The sequence below is a fragment of the Vigna unguiculata genome, chromosome 8 (genome assembly GCF_037176805.1).
Source record: "Vigna unguiculata cultivar grain cowpea cultivar isolate G323 ecotype 2 chromosome 8, ASM3717680v1, whole genome shotgun sequence".
Classification (NCBI taxonomy): domain Eukaryota; kingdom Viridiplantae; phylum Streptophyta; class Magnoliopsida; order Fabales; family Fabaceae; genus Vigna; species Vigna unguiculata.
In genome coordinates this window covers 19,561,295-19,583,714 of record NC_140799.1, presented here as the reverse complement: position 1 = coordinate 19,583,714, position 22,420 = coordinate 19,561,295, and the positions used below count along the sequence as shown (strand labels likewise).

Genomic DNA, 22,420 nt, shown 5'->3' with positions numbered 1-22,420 from the left:
TCACACTAGGTTTTTCAAGCTTTCTTTAAGAATCTCACAGAGCCACACTTTGCAGTCACAGCCAAAGAACTCTGAATCTTAAAAAGGTGTGTTTGAAGTTGAACTGCAGTTCCTTAAACAGAGTTTTCGAAATTTAGGTTAAGAATTGAGCCGTTATGTTCCAATTGCCAAGGATAATCGATTATCACTAAGGATAATCGATTATTCCAGTAGGTTTTCAAAATTTAAGTTAAAAACTGAATCTTTATGTTCCAACTGCCAAGGATAATCGATTATCACTAAGGATAATCGATTATTCCAGTAGGTTTCCTGAAAAGCAAATTTTGAACAGGATAATCGATTATTTCAGGAGATAATCGATTATTCCAGTAGGTTTTCGAAAAATACAAGTTCTGCACAGATAATCGATTATCAATAGTGATAATCGATTATCACTGTAGTTTTTCTAAAAATAAGAAACCTTCTAGAAAGACGAATGTCATGCTGCTGATTCTAAGTTTAATTAAACTATTCTACAATACACTTATTTTATTTTACAAGATAACATTTGCATAATTGAACACTTTGTCTTCATTAGTGCTTGATCATCATTCAAAATCACTTGACTTCCTTCTTTTTGCCAACAATCTCCCCCTTTTTGATGATGATAAAAAAATATGTTTAAGGACTTGTTGCTACCTGCAATTTAGAGACTTGCAAAGAGAATGGTTAAAATAAAATAATGTGTCTTTATCATTTAAACTTATTCTCCCCCTTTTTTGATCATATGAGAAAAGGGTAGAGCTCCCCCTAAATGAAATAATGCTTGAGGGCACACAGCAGGAGATAAAATACTTAATCATTTATTGATTCAGAAATGAAAAGAGACTACAAGCAGTGGTAAAACATATGTTAGAAAATTCTCCCCCTAAAATTCTGCACTCATGTCATCATCATGAGTGAATTCCTCATCAAACCTATGTTCTAAGTTGGAAATTCTAGTATCAATCCCCATAATGAGTCCGACAACTTCTTCATGATGAGAGGTAGACAGAAGAAATAATTCTTCTAGTCGTTTGTTCATGTTGGCTATGTTGTCTTCTATAGAGAAAGATGAGCCAGCACCACTTGAAGAGCCAACATTTTGTGTAGCAGGTGGTATGGGATCAGTAGGAGGAAGTTCTTCATCTTCAGCGTCATAGTTGGGCATATCATCTCGATGAACATAAGTATCACCAAGAGGAACAAGTTTTAGCTGTTTGAGAGAATGATATCGCTGTCGTTAGGCGATCAAATTACCACTACTTTAGCAACTTCAGTATTGCCAGTTTGTAGTGAAGAAAATAGTTAGGGTTAAGACAACCCTGAGTCGTCTCACAACGAATACGGAATTGATCTCAAATATTTGATTCTTAAAAATGCAATTAAAACTAGCAATATGCAAATAAAATGACACGGAAGATTGTAAACACAGTAATAGTAAATAGGTCAATTCCACTGCTTTTTCTAAATAAGATTCTTCATTGGTTATCTAGAGATTATTGTTAAATTAATTATTATTGTTGATTTACAAATCAATCAATGTAAAGACTCAATTAATTTGTTGGCGTTCTCACTTTTAACCAAAGTACAGTCTCAATTAAAAGTGAGAACTTTTAGATTATCCATAGTAAATTCAATCAAAGTACAGTCTCAATTAATTTTACTATGCCTAATCATGTCTATTCCTTTGTTTCTTTACCAAATAGAAAACTTAATTAATCAAAGTAAAGTCTTGACTAATTTTAGTTAAAGTAATTACCTCTAATCAAATTAAAGTCTCAATTATTGGCAAAAACTTATTTAATCAAATGAAAGTTTCTAAACAAAATCAAAGTAAAGTCTCAATTTAATTTAAAAACCTTTTAACTCATATGATTAGCATGCATGTAGATTTAAAATCATTATTTTCTATTCAATTAAGAAGCAAAGGACATAGATAAACAAAAACCACAACAATAATCAAAATAACAAAACATATAAATTCATCTAACCTCAGAATCCATTTAAGAAATTACAGTGGAATCAACCCTAAAAGCTTAGCCCTCCATGGCTTTGATGGAATACATGATGATATGAAAGAAAGAAAATAAAAGAAGGAATGAGAGATGTGGTGGAGACGGTATCTGCCAAAACCAGAGAGTTCTAAGTGTCTAAGCTGTCAGCTGTAAATTGTTAGTCCCCGTTTCTACTCCCTTAAGTCTCTTTATATAGGCTTCAACTGGACTTTGGGCTTTATCTGTCAGTTGCTAAAATCTTTTATTTTTATTTAATTAATTAGCAACTTAATTCCTGTCCAATTTCCAATTCTGCCCCTCTCATTTAACCATATTTGCAGTTTTGACCAATGTTGACTGCTGACTTTGACCAGTTGACCAGTTTGATTGTCCTATCAGACGCTGACACGTGGCGCAGAGTACTCTCTCTCTAGAATTAGGGTTTCTGCCCCTTCCTCCTTCATCCCTTGGCTGCGCGGCTGACGGCAATGGCGGCTGGCTTCTTCTTCTCCGGCGAGGTGGCGTGACGCGGTGGTTGATGGTGGAAAGGCAGTGGATGCTCGCTGCAGTTGATGCGTCGCGGTGGCCAGCGGAATGAAGAAGATGATGGAGAGAAAATGGAGGTGCTGTGATTGACGACGATTTGCGCGTCGCTGCAGGTGCGGAGCGTGAATGGAGAGGATGGTTGTTGTGGTGGCCGCCATGGTTGTGCGCGAGGAAGAATAACCCGCTGGTGCGTGACGCGTTGCAGAGGTTCGTGGTTGTGTGCTCACGGTGGGGCGCGATGGTGGTCGGAAAACAATCTTCCATGGTGGTTGACGCTCGCGGGGAAGGTTCGCGCGGAGCTGCGATGGTGGATGCGCGCGGTGGCCGGAAGAGGTGAGGGGGTGCGGCGGCGACTGCCATGGTGGTGGAAGGAGAGAAGAAAATTAGGGTTAGGGTTTCATGAGCTAGATGGAGGAGATGATGACGTGGCAGAATTTGATTGGTTAATTTGGTGAGGTGGGGATTATGACACGTGGCGGCTTATGGTTGGCTAATCTTAAAAGGTGGGGATTGCCACATGGCATGATCTGGTTGAGTGGAGTTTAAGTGGTAGGAGGGGTGCAACTTAGTGAAAACTGGGGGTGCAGAACAGGTTTTTGTGGTCCACTTGAGGAAGGAGTGTGAAAATAAAAATTGGGGGTGCATTTAGCTCCTGATTTATTCTTTTTCAGAATTTCTTGATTTTGGACTTATTTTGTAACTTTGAATATTTCAAAATCACATTATTAATTGACCAAAAATAAATTCCAGCTGCATCAACAAACGTTAGAATATCCAATAATATTTTATGCAACTAAAATCAATTTTTACGCCACTTTTACCAAACTTACTCAATAAATCCAATAATCACAAATCCTAATTAAATCAATCTTTAAGCACAGAAAATTCAATTAAATTCCAAAATTTAAATATTAAATGAGGGCAAAAATTTGAACTCATCAGAGAACTTTCAGCAATTTCATTTGCACGTAAGGTACTTTGACAAAGCTCCCCAGTGGTATCAACTCCTTTGTATTCGCAAATCCTTGAAATTAAGAGGGAATATGGGAGAGGATATTGTGGGTACCTCTTTGCTTTGAGCATAGTGTCTAGGATTAAACTAGACCATTTTATCGGAACACGATTTAGAATCACATACATGATGAGAAGGTCAGCCTCTGAGCACTGAGCATGATTGGTTCCTCTAGGACACAAAATCCAGACAATTAAGTAATGGATGAGTCTTTCATCCATTTTTAGTCCTCCAGCCAATAATTGTCTCCCAACATCCTGTGCTGGGTTACGTAAGAAAGATTGATAGGCCAAGATTCGATTGAAGCCATCAATCCCATGGAGAATTGATTCTGCAGCATCATTGATGGGAAATTTAGCCACATTTTCCCAAATATCATTGTCGATGATAATGTCCACTCCCTTTACTTTTGATAAAGCAACTTCATCTCTGATCTTGAGATTATAGTAGAACACTCGTACAAGATCAGGATAGTAGGTTCCATGCATTTCCACAAATGGTCTGATGCCTTGAAAATTAAAGAGAGCAAGAAACTCAAAACCTGCAGCTATGAATTTTCGAAGAGTAATGTACTTGGGAGAGATGAGTGCTTTGTTTTTTCAAATATGAACGAATTCATCTCTTCGATCTTCATCAGAGATCCAACCTTCAATGGATGCTGATCTAATGGAAGGTTGAGTTGGACGTGAAGCAGTTCGTCTACGTGTTGGGATCTTTCTGCGAGATGATTCTGCCATGGTGCTGATTGCAAGAGCAAAGGATGACACGTTTAGGGTTTTGTTTGAAAAGAAAAAGGGGGCAAATGATGAGAGGAGTTCGTTTCTGCGTGAATAGTTGAAATTTGGACTCGGAATTTATAAAGAGTAGGCTCCCAACGGCTAAAATGCGAAAATCAAAGCAAATCTAGCCGTTACAACGGCTATTTTTTCAAAAATTTTTACATAACGTCGTGCAATAATCGATTATCCTGAGTGATAATCGATTATTGTTTCATAATATGAATTCCGAAAATGATTGGTATGAGCAGATAATCGATTATTGTAAGTAATAATCGATTATTCCAGAACGATTTTGAGTATTTTGATCAGGGTCATGATAATCGATTATTCTGCTTGATAATCGATTATTCCAGGAATTTAGAACTTATTTTGGGAGAAGATAATCAATTATCATGAGTGATAATCTTCATTTTTCATATTACGAAAATATGAAAAATGAAGATTATTGCTCTTTCAAGAGACTTCTAATATTCCTAAATCTCTCCTAAGCTCATAAAATTTGTCTTTGGCTAAAGGCTTTGTGAAGATGTCTGCCAATTGATGTTTGGTGTCTACATAGTCTATCACACAATTTCCTTTACTTATGTGATCCCTTAAGAAGTGGTGTCTAATTTCTATGTGTTTTGTCCTAGAATGCATTATGGGATTCTTAGTTAAGTTTATGGCACTAGTATTGTCGCATTTTAGAGGTATATGATTTAGATAGATACTGTAATCCTCTAATTGTTGCTTCATCCATAGGATTTAAGCACAACAATTGCCAGCAGCAATGTATTCAGCCTCTGTAGTTGACAAAGCCACACAGGCTTGTTTTTTGGAGTGCCAAGAAACTAATGAGCTTCCTAAGAGATGACAAGTACCACTGGTACTTTTTCTATCTATTTTACAGCCACCATAATCAGCATCAGAGTATCCTATTAAACTAAGTGATGCCCCAGAAGGATACCAAAGTCCAAAAGATATAGTTCCTTTAAGATATTTTAAGATTCTTTTTACTGCTATAAGATGTGATTCCTTAGGATTAGCTTGATATCTAGCACAAACGCATACAGATTGCATAATATCAGGTCTACTTGCAGTAAGATATAAAAGAGATCCTATCATACCTCTAAACATGGTTTGATTTACCTCAATACCTGATTCATCTTTATCCAAATAGTAGGAAGTTGCCATAGGAGTACTTGCTGCTTTAGCACTATCCATTTCAAATTTTTTAAGTATTTCCTTACAATATTTAGATTGAGATATGAATGTCCCTTCATCCATTTGTTTAATTTGCAAACCAAGGAAGAAGTTTAATTCTCCCATCATTGACATTTCAAACTCACCCTGCATTATGCTTGCAAAACCTTCACATAGAGATTTATCAGTTGATCCAAAAATTATATCGTCAACATACACTTGAACCAATAAAATGTGTTTATCTACTCGTTTAATAAACAAAGTTGAGTCTATTTTACCTCTTTCAAAATCATTTTCGAGCAAAAATGTGCTTAAGCGTTCATACCAAAATCTAGGTGCTTGTTTCAAACCGTAAAGTGCCTTTTTCAATTTATAAATATGATTTGGAAATTTGTAATCCTCAAAACCAGGTGGTTGTTCAACGTACACATCTTCTTTGATAAAACCATTTAGGAAAACACTTTTGACATCCATTTGATATAATTTAAATTTCATAATAGAGGCATAAGCAAGAAGTAAGCGTATAGCTTCTAACCTTGCAACAGGGGCGTATGTTTCATCATAGTCTATACCTTCTTCTTGTCGATATCCCTTTGCCACAAGCCTAGCTTTGTTCTTAGTAATATTTCCATCTTCATCCATCTTATTTCTGAAAACCCATCTTGTTCCAATCACTTGAAGTGATTCATCTCTTGGAATTAACTCCCATACTTTATTTCTTTCAAATTGATTGAGCTCTTCTTGCATTGCAATGCACCATTGATCATCTTGAAGAGCTTCTTGAACATTCTTTGGTTCAATCTGCGAGACAAAAGCAACATTCATACAAAAATTGTTCATATTTCTAGTGATTACCCCTTTTGTAATATCACCAATGATGTTGTCTAGAGATAGTCCTCTTGGTGACTTCCAGCATTTTTCAAGATCTTCAGATTGATAAGGTGGATTCTCATTTAAATACATCTCATCAAGGGCCTCCTGAATATATTCTTCATTACCTGTAATTTGCTTATTTGACTCAAGAGGGTTTACCTCAAGGTCTACAACTTCATCAAAAACAACATGCATGGATTCTTCAACATTCAAAGTTCTTCAATTAAAGACTCTATATGCTTTACTAGTAAGAGAATATCCTAGAAATATTGCTTCATCAGCTTTAGAATCAAATTTTTCTAAATTTTCTTTTCCATTATTTAAGACAAAACACGTGCATCCAAAAATTTTAAGATGAGCAATATTTGGCTTTCTACCTTTAAATAATTCATAAGGAGTAATTTTTAAAATAGGCCTAATAAGCATTCTATTTAAAACATAACATGCAGTACTCACAGCATCAGCCTAAAAATATTTAGGAACATTATATTCATTTAGCATTGTTCTAGCTAGTTCCTCTAAGGATCTATTTTTCCTCTCTACAACTCCATTCAGTTGAGGTGTCCTAGGTGCAGAGAAATTATGCAAAATTCCATTTTTATCACAAAATTTTTCAAATGACTCATTTTGAAATTCTCCACCATGATTACTTCTTATAATCTTAATTTTCAAATCTTTTTCATTTTGAACTAATTTTGCAAATTTTTTAAATGCTTTAAAGGCTTCACTTTTTAAGGTAAGAAAGAAAGTCCAAGTAAACCTAGAGTAGTCATCCACAATAACAAGAGCATAATAATTTCCTCCATAACTCTTAATCCTAGAGGGACCAAATAAATCCATATGCAACAGCTCTAAAGGCTTTGAAGTAGATAAAATATTTTTTGAATGAAAAGATGATCTTACTTGTTTTCCTTTTTGACAAGCAGCACATATTTTATCTTTTTCAAATTTTATTTTTGGTAAACCGATCACTAATTCTTTAGACATCAACTTATTCAACTGTTTCATGTGAATATGAGCAGCCCTTTTATGCCACAACCAAGGATTTTCTTCTTTTGCAACTAGACATGTTATATTATTAGATGATGCACAATCAAGATCAATTAAATAGATATTATTGTGTCTCATACCTTTCAAAGCAATTTCATTAGAATCCTTTTGGTGGATAGTGCAGTAATCACTTTCAAAGATAACTTTGAGACCTTTGTCGCATAGTTGACTAATACTGAGAAGATTGTGCTTCAGTCCTTCTACAAGTAGCACATCCTTGATTTCCAAGGTATCTCATCCACCAACATCTCAAATTCCAATTATTTTCCCTTTGTTGTTTTCTCCATATGTAACAAATCCTTGATCCTTTCTTTTGAGATTCTTGATCTTCCTTTTATCACCCGTCATGTGTCTTGAGCATCCACTATCAAGGTACCACAATGATTTTCTAGCTTTGGAAGTTAACTACAAAATAAGAAAAAATAATTTCTTTTAGGTCCCCATTAACTTTATTGGGTCCTTGAGGTTAGAGAGATATAAGAATTATCTGGCAATAGGCATCCAAGTATGCTTCCCATTTGGAACATCATAGTGTTTAATATTGCATTTATTTAATGTATGCCCCTTTTTCATGCAATAAAAACAAGTAGCTAAACAAGTATTTCTATAGTGAGCAGTTCCTTTTTCTACCCACACTCTGCGAGTCTTTTTATTTTTAGGAACATATTTATTTCTACTTGGATTCTTCTTCTCAAAAGCATGTTTTTCAAAAGATTTATTTTCTAAAGCATCTTTAAGTTGTTTTTCTAAAATCATTAACTCAAACATATAGTTTTTGCAAGATTCACATTCAACAGCCTCAATTTCTCTATTTTCTAAACTTAAGATTTTATTTTTCAAAACATTTTCTTCTTCTAGAGATTTTTCAAGATTGTCTTGTAATTCTTTAAAATCCTTTTTTAATTTTTTGTGAGCAATATCTAATTTACTGGATTTAGCAAGCAATTCTTGAAAAAGCATCATAAAGAGAATCATAATCATTTTCATTGTCAGATGAGCTTACCTCACTGTCAGAGTGATCACTATTGGCCATTAAGCAAAAGTTTGCTTCTTCCTCATCGGATCCTTCAGAGTTGGATGAACTTGAGGCATTATCTTCCCACGCTATGTATGCCTTTTTCTTATAATATTTCTTGCTTTTCTTTTCATCACTCCTTTTTGAATTTGGGCAGTCTGCTTTTACATGACCAGTTTCTCCACATCCATAGCATTTAAAGTTTGAGGAGCTTCCTTGATTCTCCTTCTTATTACTCTTGAATTGATTTCTTCCTTTGGACTTCATGAACTTTGTGAACTTCTTTATCATAAGACTGAGATTCTCATCATCATCAGAATCTTCTTCCTCTTTTTGCTTTTTGCCTTTGACAACCTCGGTTTTGAATGCAATATTTTTCTTTCTTCCTTGATCTTCTTCATCATTCAATCTTCCCAGCTCAAGCTCGTGCTCTCTCAGTTTTCCAAACAGAGCAGCCATGGTCATTGTTGCAAGATTCTGTGACTCCGTGATAGCCGTCACCTTTGGCTGCCAAGCCCTATTCAAAGATTTAAGAATTTTTATGTTAAGTTCATCAGTATCAAATGTTTTACCTAACCCATTAAGATGGTTGACGATATGTGTGAACCGCTTCTGCACATCGTAGATGGTTTCTCCTTGTTGCATTCGAACATCTCATATTCTTGTATCAAGGAGTTCTTTCTAGCCCGTTTAACATCGTCAGTTCCTTCATGAGTCACTCGAAGGATTTCCCACATCTCGCGTGCACTGGTGCAGATAGAAATTCTGTAGAACTCATCAAGAGTTAAAGCAGATGATATAATGTTTCTGGCTTTAACGTCATATTGAGCTTGCCTGTTTTCATCAGCAGTCCATTGAGCAAAAGGCTTTGGTTCCTGCACTTCATTAACAACGTTAACAGGCACAAATGGTCCATTTAAAACAGCATCCCAAATACCCCTATCAACTGATTCTAACAATATTTGCATTCTGACTTTCCAAAAAGGATAGTTTTCACCTGTGAAAAGTGGAGGTCTATTGATAGACGCACCTTCAGCAAAAGTTTGATTTGACCCTACCATTTTCGAAAAAATTTGAATGACTATCAAAGCAAGCTCTGATACCAATTGCCGGTATCGCGCAGCGAAATGACTAAACAATGGTCAAAAATCAAGAGGGGGGGTGAATTGGATTTTTAAAATTCTTGACAGGTTTTAAAATTTTTCTCAAAATTTAATTAATTAACTTAAAGTAATAGTTACTTTAAATGCAAGTGCAGATAAATAAGGAGTTTAAGGGAAGAAGATGCACACTGATATTTATACTGGTTCGGATCAAAAGACCCTACGTCCAGTTGTTAATCTCTTAAACAAGAAGATTAACTCAATCACTATAATAATCAAAATTACAACAGATTATATGAGAGAAAAGATTAGAAAACACCTCTCTTGAACAACCACAAGAGATGAACAAAACTCCCCATGAATCTCATAGAGGATGACCAGCTTTCCTAGCAACAGCACAACACTCAATCTTCTAAGAACTCACTTAGAAAAAGTTATTGCTCACTCACACTAGGTTTTTCAAGCTTTCTTTAAGAATCTCACAGAGCCACACTTTGCAGTCACAGCCAAAGAACTCTGAATCTTAAAAAGGTGTGTTTGAAGTTGAACTACAGTTCCTTAAATAGAGTTTTCGAAATTTAGGTTAAGAATTGAGCCGTTATGTTCCAACTGCCAAGGATAATCGATTGTCACTAAGGATAATCGATTATTCCAGTAGGTTTTCGAAATTTAAGTTAAAAACTGAATCTTTATGTTCCAACTGCCAAGGATAATCGATTATCACTAAGGATAATCGATTATTCCAGTAGGTTTCCTGAAAAGCAAATTTTGAACAGGATAATCGATTATTTCAGGAGATAATCGATTATTCCAGTAGGTTTTCGAAAAATATAAGTTCTGCACAGATAATCGATTATCAATAGTGATAATCGATTATCATTGTAGTTTTTCTAAAAATAAGAAACCTTCTAGAAAGACGAATGCCATGCTGCTGATTCTAAGTTTAATTAAACTATTCTACAATACACTTATTTTATTTTACAAGATAACATTTGCATAATTGAACACTTTGTCTTCATTAGTGCTTGATCATCATTCAAAATCACTTGACTTCCTTCTTTTTGCCAAAAAGAATAAGAAATTATCAAAATCACAAAAATCCAAGCCAAGCATTGCATGAAGACGACAAGAAGAGCTTGAAAAAGTGAAGAAGTTTGGCTAAGCCAAGAAGAGAGCAACAAAAATATATCTTTAGATATTTTATTTGATATTTTTCAAATAATTATCTTATTTAATTATATCATAAAATATTAAAAGATATTAACTACCAAATCTTTTTAAATATGACAAGATCTTCTTGAATCCTTTTAGATCCACAACAAACAAATATATCTTGAAGATATTGGATTATTTATAAGATAATTTTAGGAGATTGCAAAGGGTTGATTTGGAAAATTAATACAAATATTAATTGGTGATAATTTATCATATATCTTTAAGTAATTAATTAATTTAATTATATTAGATATTGATATTATCAGCCAACTATATTTTTCAAATAGTCTATATCTGTCTAAATATTTTTAAATATTTATCTTTACCTTTATTTTAAAAGATATTTGAGAGATTTAGCAACAGAAAAGCCCAGTCAAATTATTTAGAATGAAATAATTTCTTTGTTCTTTTATTATTTTTGAGGTTTTAATTCATCTATGTCTTTTAAATCTATATGCATGTTGATCATATACGTTCAAGGGTTTTTAAATTGAATTGAGACTTTACTTTGATTTTATTTAGAAACTTTCATGTGATTGAATGAGTTTTTACCAATAATTGAGACTTTACTTTGGTTAAAGGTATCTACTCTAACGAAAATTAATCGAGACTTTACTTTGATTACTTAAGCTTTTTATTTGGTGAGGAGATAAAAGAATAGACATGATTAGGCATAGTAAAATTTGATTGAGACTGTACTTTGGTTGAATTTACTATGGATAATCTAAAAGTTCTCACTTTTAATTGAGACTGTACTTTGGTTAAAAGTGAGAACGCCAACAAATTAATTGAGACTTTACATTGATTAATTTGTAAATCTACAAAAATAATTAATTGAGCAATAATCTTCAGATAACCGATGATGAATCTATTTTAAAAAAGCAATGGAATCAATCTATTTTCTTTGCTATTATTTTTATTTCTTTTTATCTTTTCTATTTATTTCTTGTCTATCTTAATCCTCCCATATTTTTATTATTTTATTTGACTAACTGTTTTGTATAGATTTTATAAGAACTAACTTGTTAAAAATCAATTTTGTGTTTGTTGGGAGACGACTTAGGGTTAACTTTACCCTTTCTATTTCCTTAACTACTATCTTAACAATACTGAAGTTGCTATAGTTTAGTAGTATTAATTTGATCGTGTCAACGACAACGTTATCAACATCAAAGTCTCAAAAGATTGCAAATCTTTTAAAACCTCAAAGTTAAACCAAGGTTGAATGTTCTGTTATGCTCCATCAATTGCCTTTTTTATGATTTTCCTTAATTATTCTCTTTCACAATGGCTTTGTGTGCAGATAAGTAAGGGATCACCTCGTTTGTGTTGTTCAATATGTATAGGTGTGCTTTAAACAACTCTTTGTGATATTTGCTAACCATACTTACACCTCGGATGTTGTTACTTATAAAACACATGTTTAACCATAATCATGTAATCTGAACAAAACATGACACTTTCTTGAACAATATACCTTTCGATCATTGAAGCTTCTGAACGACATTGATTTTTCATATACCCTTTCAAAATCTTCATGTAATGTTCAATAGGATACATCCATCTTAAGTATACTAGTTCATAAAATTTGACTTCCCTTACCAAATGAACAAGTAATGTACCAGGATGTCAAAAAATGATGGAGGAAAAACATCTACAGCAGACACAAGATGATAACAATCTCGACTTAAAGATCATCTAACTTTAAAGGATCAATGACTTTGCTACAAATTGAAGAGAAAAATTCACACAAACACGTTATAGTTTTCTAACATTTTTGGGTAAAATTCCACGAATATCTACAAGTAACAATTGTTGCATTAAGATATGGAAATCGTGAGACTCCTTGACACTCTTTAAACATAAGCAAAAACTTATCTTTTCTTGTATGGACATAGTGTAACATGTAGGGGCAAATAAGTATGCTTACCAACTTCCCCTGGTCCCAAGTCTTCTCGGATCTTCATTTCAACCAAATGCAAATGAGCATTTACTCCATCTTTAGTCTTCCCCTGAATGTTAAGTAGTGTATCAATCAAGCTATCACATACATTCTTCTCTACATGTATGACATCTATGCAACGCTTAACTTGTAACGTCGACCAATATGGAAGATAAAAGAATATTGATTTTTTCTTCCAAGGGCTCGATGTAGATGACTTCATGGATGTTTTTGCAAATACATGATGTACTTTATTAACTTTTTCATGAATTTGAAGGTTAATCAATGGAATTGGTGCTTCATCATTCTCTTGGTGTCCATTGAATGCTTTCTTTAACCTTCGATAAGGATGAGTAGCTTGTAAAAACCTTTGATGGCGTAGATATACGGTCTTCCTTCCATTTTTGAATTGATGAGATGCAATGTTTTCTTCACATATAAGACATGCTTTAAGACCCTTGACATTGTACCCTAAGGTTTTTAGTGTCATTAGGATTTGTAAACAAACGCTTAAGTCTAGGCATGATTGGAAGGTACCAGACTACTTTCAAAGTAGATTCTTCCTTTTATATTTGACCACTATCTTCACTATTTCTTTTCTACTTGTACCGTGATGACCCACATTTTGAACATTTCTTCAAATCTTCAAATTCTTTTATGTATAATATGCAATCATGAAGACATGCATGTATCATTTTATACTCTACATCCACTAGACAAAGAATTTTCTTGGTGTTATAACTTCAAGTGGATAGAGAGTATTTCCCTCGGGAAGCATTTAATTCAAAAGCACCAACAATTCTGTGAAACTTTTATCCATCCACCCATTGGTTGCTTTCAAATTCATAAGCCTTAAAATCGGTGACAACCGTTTGCACTTAGTTGAATCGACATATAACGAAGTTTCTGCATCAACACACATCGTCTCATACACATGCGTTTGTTCAAAAGCTTTTGTGCCAACATCCCGTATAAAGTCCTCCATATTGTCTTCTTCCACTTGCTCTTCCATGGTGGAATCGACAACATGTTCAGTTCAGGAAACAATTGGAATGCTTATTAATTTGTCGTGCCATGTCCATATTGTATAACTTCTAAAGAAACCATCACATATAAGATGTTCTTTAACTTGAGTTGCATTCAAGCTTCTCCCATTCAAACAGTTGACACAAGGACATCTAAGTTTCACCTCATCATCACTTTTACCCTCATAACGTTGCGCAAATTGTATAAATTGTTCTACTCCGTTCTCATACTCAACACTTGTGGGTGGTGAATTAATCAAATCTCGATCCATACGTATATATACTAAAATTGCGTGAACAAGTTTTGTAATCTTTGAATGAATCCTCACGTTACTTGTGTAATCAAGGTGTGACCTTATCCCATTCAAGAAGATTCACTTTCTTTATTTTATTGGTAAATATCTTAAATTTCTCGAAATTTTGCCTGCATTTTGCATTGGTCTTGAGGATACACGAAATGAAAGTGATTATCAATCACAATCAAATACACACTTGAAGACCAATACAAAACACAATTGACAAATATTCATGAATTTTAAGATATATATTAAAATATATATGCACTAATAAATTAATAGAAAGTGATTAATCTTCTTAAACTGTCCAACCAGACAATTCAAGATTCAATACATATAAATTATTAGTATTGTATCCCTTTATATTAAATTTTAAAAAATTATAGCTTCTTCAAAATGAAAACTCGGGGACAATACATAATTTTCATATTGAATCTCAAACGGGAAACTAAGGCTAACTCACATATAAGAAAATCAAACATATTTAAGCAAATATTTAACCACATATATATAAATTAAAACTAATACATAGCAGACTACAAAATCATAGGAAAATAATATAATTAAGAACCTAGAAGCATGAAAAGCAAATGACAATGGAAGATGCTGCAATGCAATGATACCCACGTTTTCAAAAGCTACAAGTGTAAGACCTATGAAATTGAATTAATTAAATAAATAATTAATTAATAAATGCGGGTAGTGAGAGCCTTTATGGCATTAAATGTTAAGTGATGTGACGTGGTAAAGTACTAGCTCAAGTGGTTGAGAGTACTTGATTGTGTGAGAGGACTTGGGTTCAAGTCCTATGTATGCCAATTGTGTGTATCTAATTTTTAATTATTTTCGTATGCCTGATCATGTTGAGTGATGATTTAATCTTAGGATTTCATAAATTATCATGAAACGTGAATTGGTTAAATGGTTGTGTATTGATTTGACATTGACATGGTTATGGGTTCAAACCTTGGTAGAACCAAAGTAAACTTTCTTTTTGCCAATTTTAGTTTTGGGGCATGAATGTGAAGGGGCAAGGGAAACCCTAGCTGAAGGAGCAGTCAAGGGTAGTTGAAAAACAGTCAATTATGATTCATTGAATGGCAATTACCCTTAATAATTGACTATTTTCGTTTTAGCCAAATTAAATCTAATTAAGGTGCAATTAAAGAGGCAAATGAAGGGTGAAAGAAAGGGGAATTGAGGGCTGAAATCATTTTGCAGCTAGAGAGGGAAGTAAGAATGAAATTGGAGAGTGTGTAGTGAGATTGAGTGCAACAAGCGGCTGAATTGGAGGAAAGCTTGAGGCAAGTCATTGGTGATCAAAGGGACAACCAATTTCTCAAACTTTAATCAAAGGAACCAGGTTAGGGGAGTTCTATTCTGTGTTTGTATGTCCAATATATGATTTCGTGCTATACTTGATAATTGGGGTGTGTTTCGTTGGCGTTTTCGTTGAATCGTGTTGACTCATGCCTCTAGAACCCATTTTCTGGGTTTTCCTCTATGCACTGCCTGGCGGCTAGGTGGTGTTTGCCAGGCGACACGAACTAGCTTGACTAGTTCTGTTGGGTTCTTGGTGTTCCAGCGATGTTGGGACGTTTGGACTTGGTTTTTATGATATGAGTATGATTGGTATGTTGTGTGATTATCTGTAATTGCTTAATTGGTGGAAAATTGCATAAACCTTCATATGAATTTGGGATTTAGGGTTCATGTTGGGATTGTAGATGAATAACATAGATGACGTTTATTAGTGGTGCATTATTTGCGTTGAATTGATGATAACATGATTATATTATGAACCCTGGATGTTGTGTGCATGCGAAATCATGTCAGTCTGAAGGTGAACATTGAAACTGTGGTGTTTGCGAGTCATACTGGGTGCTGGAGGAATCTGGTAGAACCCAGATGGTCATGGACTGCCTGGTGGAACCTGGACTGTCGCCAGGCAACACATCAGAACAATGGCATCTTGAGTGGTTCTATGACCTTCGCTCTCGGGGTTATGACTCGAGGGCCCTTATTCATGAAATGGGATAATTGTTCAAGGACATATAAAATTGAACATATGATGGAATTAAATGCTAGAGTGTATAAGGATGAGTCTTATGCAGTCAAATGCATGAAAGAATTAGGGGATTATGTATCTGAATGTGGTAATTTGCGTATTGGTAATGTAATTATGTATTTCTTTGGGATATTGATTTACAAAGGGAGTTAACACGTGCCAATGGGAAAAAGGAATAAATCTTGGATTACTTACATTATATTTAAGTATAAGTGTGGCTTGGATTGTGGAATTATGAATAATAATTCTTTGGAATGCTGTTATGGGAGTATTATTTGAGGTCTCTTTAAATATGATTGCATGATAGTCTATGTATGAGTGGTTTGGGGGTCTAATAAGGTCTGTTATGTGCCAAAAACAAGTGGCACTACGCTACGGCTATGGCCCTTGGCGGCGCGGGGCGAGCTGCTAGGCGGAAGACACCTAAAATAGTGGTAGTGGCCACTGAACATAAGTGGGGCCTTGTGGCGCAGAATGGTGCGCCAGCCAGTTTGCTTGGATTCTGCGTGGCGGCATTGTGGTAGCACCAGGCAGATACGGCTGCGATTGGAAACTTTGTTGTGATGCTAAACTTGATGGACTAAGTCCTTAGGCGATCTGGGATGTGCTTGGTTAGTGACGTGAGCGAGGAGTTCGTGTCAGGTGGAATGCATGCGGAACGTGAACGATTTAGTTCACCAGAGGTACCCTTGTTGGGATGAATGTGTAAGGGAGTTCATTTCATGTTTAACTTGGGAATGTTATGAGCGAGGGAGTTCATAGTAGGAAAGGCGGGTATGTGTGTTCGGGTCTGAGCGAGGAGTTCGGATGACGGGCGTGGGAGTTCGTGAAGTAGGACTACGAGCGGGATAGGCTCGTAGGTTGGACCACGAGCGAGGAGGTTCGTGGGAGCACGGAAAAGTCCCATGATCGAGAATACATGCATAAGCTCATAAAGGTTATGAGTGTGAGAAAATGGGTATTTCGTTGTTTTAAAAGTTAAATAATTATGTAATATTTGGGTGGGTGTATTTCATATTTATTTTCATCTATGTGCATAGATCACCCGATCTGTTTGTGTATGGCGATGATCGGATAATGTGTTATTCGGGAGCAAATGATGTTACAAGTGAGCTAGGAGATGCGTAGTGGCGGAGAGCATGAGCAAATTACATGGGGGTTTAGAAAGTCTTTTTATTATATTTTCATGTAATATAAATATTATTTTTCTATTTGCGACTTTTGAATTGTAAAGATGACTTATGAATGATTAACTTTACGTTGTGATTTCTACATTAAAAGTTTAAATTCCCGCATTTTTTAGGAATGAGTTTATTATAAATGAGGTATTATTTATATAAATTGTTATTTTATTTCTTGTTTTAAGTAATATTCTACCGGTATGTTACAATAAGAGACAATAAAAAGCATAAGAGACGGTAAAAAATGACAGAAAAAAGCAAAAGTAACCAAAAAGCTAAACCAAATGCAAGACAATAACCCAAATCATAAAAAAAAGTATACAAAATGGAAAAAAAGAGAGAAGGGAACGCATTTTCAACGTACCCCTTGGAAGAAATGGTGGTGCAACGGTGGCTGGAAGTGGGGAAGAAGGCGCCACAGACTCGCCGGAGCAATGGCTGCATTCACTGGAGCAGAGTGGTGGCACCGTGGATAGTGGATGCAAAGTTCAAAGAGAGAGAATAGAAAGTGGTGGTGCATCCGGGAAAAAGAAGAAATGTTAAATGGTTCATGATTTGAACCTTAAGTAAACGATATGGCATCCATTCATTTTTCAGCCGAGGCATAAAGCCTTTTTCGCACCAGTTTCCTTGCCACCCGAGGCCAAACATCAAACACCAAGTGGCATTTTTGAAATATTAGGCAAGTTTTTGGCTTCGAGTCTAGAAAACTGAACCATATGAAGCCTTTTTGCACCGACTTTATGAGAACTGAGGCATATGGCACTAATTTCCCTACCACCCGAGGCCAAATATCAAACACCCAATGGCATTTTTGAAATATTAACCAAGTTTTTGGCTTTGGGTCCTGAAAATCGAACCATATGAAGCCTTTTTGCACCGACTTTGTGAGAACCGAGGTAGAAAAGCTTTTTCTTCTTCGGGTGCTTGGTGAACCGAGGCATAAATGTTGGCAGGAATTGCAAAAAATGTTCCTGCGCCATTAGATGCTTTTGGTTTTGGGATAACCGAGGCATATAAGGCGAGTTAAAAACACAAATATGCACTAGTGATTGAAGAAAATTGAATTGTCGATAGAGAAATGGGTTTGAGGATGATAGAGAAAGGCCTACTCGTGATCTTGCTCTTGCGCATGTTGGTTCCTAAAGCGTTGCTGGTGGAAGAAAACAATTGCAATATGAATAAAAGGATGGAAGAAATGTTTCCTCTCACCAGTGTAGGAAGGGTATTTGGCCGCGGTTATTTTTGCTATTCTGCCCAGTTTTAGAACTGAGACATATAAGACCGAGGCCAAAAAGTGTTAGCTTTTGGCCTCGAGTATTACCCGAGATAGAAAACCCATTTTATGCCTCGATTCTACTAAGAACCGAAGCCATATCACTCTATTACTTCCTCGGTTCTGATGCAACCGAGTCCTAAGACGTTCAAAATTAAATAGAAAATTCAGAAATGATACAATTGAATGGGGTTCTGGAATTCTCTTCATTCCTCTGTCATTCCCAACAATGTTGATCCCCACTTTGGAACCACTCCACGACCCAACCCCATCTTCCACTCCATTTTTGCACTTGTAGAGATATTAATCTTTCCAACATCACGAAACACTTCATAAATGCGTCCTTCCATCACCGATTATGGTTCCTCACAAACCTCACCACCCAATCTCAATCACTTGCATAAAATCCCCAAAGCAGAGGCTATCAAACCATCACAGATTCATCTTTACCAATTAATTTGTGCCAATACATAGAGCCATATCTAGCAGTCCCAATATTCCCCTCCTTTTTTCTCCTCTGTAAAAGAAAAACAAAGACAAATAACCATTTAAAAAAACAAGAGCAAAAACAAAGAGATGGGTTGAAAGCTTGGTGGCTACACATTTGAGCGAAAGGAAGAAAACGCCTGACACATTTGGTGAAGAAGATGGAGCAAAAAACCGCAAACGTGTAGGAAATGGCGTTGCCGATGCTGTCTACTGCGACAGTGGCAAGGTGCAGCTGCCACGGTGCGACGTAGTTAGGTTGCGGCATGGAGGCTAGTCGTGCATGGAAGAAGCCGTCCAACTCTAGCAAGGAGAAGAAGATGGAAAGCGTCAACAACACCAGTGACATCGCCGGTTCCAATGATTGCTCCAATGACGACTTTGGATGGCGGCAAGAAGGTTCGTCTACGGTAGTTCTTGGTGGGGGAGACATTCCCGCATGAAGGATGAAGAAGAAGCTTGGTGGGGGAGACGTTCGTCTACAAAGGATTGAAGAAAGGGATTTGGGCCCAAGGCTGGCCATTTTAACTAGTTGTACTACCTCGGGTTCAAACAACCGAGGCATATAAGGCCTTACTGCCTCGAGTCAGTATCAATCGGTGCATAAAGCTTTTTTTTTAAATTTAAAAATCCAAATGGCGGGAAGGGGGAAATTTTGGAGAGGCTTTAGGCCTCGGGTCCCTCAGAACCGAGGCATAAGACTAGTTTCTGCCTCGGGTCAACTAGTAACCGAGACATAAAATGTTGAATAAATTACAAAACTTTCACCACGTGTTTATATGTCTCGTTTCCATTATGACCGAGGCGTAAAGTCGGAATTAGAAGGCCTAAAATGCACTAATGTCTTCAAAGCGATAGACATGAAGAAGTAATTAATCTACTTTAGGGTTTAGACATTGTAGTTTCTGAATAAAATAACTACTATTATGTTCCTTTATTCACTTTTATTACATGTTTCTTTATTCTAAGGATTATCAAATTGAGGAGGAGCTTCATTTTTAGTTGATTATTTGATTTTGGGGGAGTTATCTCATGATGTGTTTGTTTGTGATAAAAAAGGGAGATAAATATTTCAAGCATTGGATTATTTAATTTGTTCTTTGTGAAAGTTGTGAACATGCATATTATTACAAAGGCTTTAAAACAAAATTTGTAACTTCATAAAAAAGGGAGAGATTGTTGGCAAAACATGAAGATGAAGTTAGGTTCAAGATTTTAATAATGATAAAAGTAAGGAATTTCAATGAAATATTGGAAGAGGGGATTAGCCTTTTGTTATAGCCAAAACCGAAGCCTATTCCCCTATTTAGGTTTTAATTTTTTTTATTATTTAAAAAATTTGAATGATTTGGTTGCAGTTGCCTATACAACCAAAGCATAAAAGTGAATAGGTTGCGGTCATTTTGCCTCCATGTGTAACTAAATTTAAATTATTTTTAAAGTCAGAAAAGTATTAGACTTCGATTTAAGATATGAACCAAAGCCTTTTCATTTAATATTTAATTATATAATTTATTTGAATACATTTATGTTTCGGTTTGAAGTGAAAGGAGGCAAAAAGATCTCCCTTTTACTTTAATTGGATATTTTTCGGTTGTAGAATCGAACTAAAATGTTGGAAAGAATCGATGTCAATATCTTTCCCTGCACTAGTGCCATAGAGATTAATTGTTATAGGAGAACAAGGAGGAATATTAATCTATGTCTAATGGTTAACATGACCAAAAACGTTAATTCTAAGTCTCTCTCTAATTCTATTTCAACCTGTAATCGGTCATGCTCATCGTCTGATGATGAAGATGACAATGTTCTCTCTTATGAGACTTATATAACAAAACTGATCAAGACTTTTAAGAGGTTAGAGAATGCAATTTGCTTGTCAAATAGAAAAATAGCATGATAAAAATCATTACCTCCCTTTGGGTTAATGCTTTATTGGTTTTTAAGAGTGAGTTTGATAGTCTAAACTAGTTTAAAAATGAATGCGGAGATGTGTTAGAATTTTGAGGTTGTGAAAGGGATAGTTGAAGGGATAGAGAAAATGTGTAGATAGTAGAGTGTGAAAGTAGTAGTTGGAGAAGTGTATCTTGTAGTTGAGAATAGTTGTATTGAATGTTGTGTTATTTTGTTCTTCATGTTGCTAATGGTAGGATACATGGGGTATTTATAGACCCATAGATTATTCTAGAAACTTCTAGCTAGAACTTGAGCAAATAGTTCTAGATTTTTCTACATAGTAGAATGTTCTTGATTTTTTTCCTATCCTAAGCTTTTCTCCAATACTCTAGAAGTTTCATTACATTTCAATAACTCTATCTTAGATTTTTCTAGATTGTTCTAGAATTTGCATTATACTTTAATACTCCTCCTTGATGCAAATTCGGTAACTCCAAGCATAGCGCATAGTAGTTCAAACCTTGGTCTTGGTAAGGCCTTTGTGAAAATATCTGCAATTTGATCTTTTGTCGGGCAGTACTCAAGTCGTATCTTCATATTTGTTTCCACTTCTCTGATGAAGTGGTATTTAACTGCTATATGTTTTGTTCGACTATGATGCACTGGGTTCTTTATCATTGCAATAGTTGACTTATTGTCGCAATTAATTGTAGTAGGGCCACTTTGTTTTTCTCCCATATTTTTGAGTATTCTTCGAAGCCATATAGCTTGACTTGTTGCTTCAGCTGCTGCCACATATTTTGCTTCAGCGGTTGATTGTGCAACTGTGGCTTGCTTCTTTGAGGCCCAAGAGAATATTCCCGATCCAAGCGAGAAATCATAGACTGAGGTGCTCTTCATGTCATCTATTAATCCTGCCCAATCACTATCGGTGTAGCCAATGATCCTTGAGTTAGTCATGGTTTTGTACCATATTCCAAACTCCTTTGTGCCTTGTAGATATCTTAAAATTCTTTTCCCTACTCCATAATGAATCTGACTTAGCTTTTGCATGAATCTTGATAGAAGACTTGTGGCATACATAATGTCTGGTCTTGTGGCTGTGAGATATAAGAGACTTCCAATCAAACTTCTGTAGCGTGATGCATCTGTTTCTTGTGCTCCATCATCTTTTTTGTAGTTTCTCATTTACCACCAATGAAGTAGCGACAAGTTTACAATCATACACCTTGAACTTCTTCAATAGGGCTTCAATATATTTCTTTTGAGAGATAAATATGTTGTCTTCTTGTTGTTTCACCTCTATACCGAGGAAATAGTTCATCAACCCAAGGTCGGTTATCTCAAATGTCTTCATCATGTCTTCTTTAAATTCTTTCATCATCTCCAAATTGTTTCTTGTATAGATAAGATCATTGACATATAAGGAGACAATGAGGTGATACTGACCTTGTGCTTTA

The 22,420-nt window shown here is 35.4% G+C and overlaps 2 pseudogenes; both read right to left on the bottom strand.

The window, feature by feature from the left end:
• Positions 1–7,940: 7,940 nt before the first annotated feature.
• Positions 7,941–9,533, bottom strand: LOC146884203 (uncharacterized; annotated as a pseudogene).
• An 11,880-nt stretch (positions 9,534–21,413) lies between these two features.
• On the bottom strand, positions 21,414–22,043 carry LOC146884202 (secreted RxLR effector protein 161 pseudogene; annotated as a pseudogene).
• Positions 22,044–22,420: the final 377 nt, after the last annotated feature.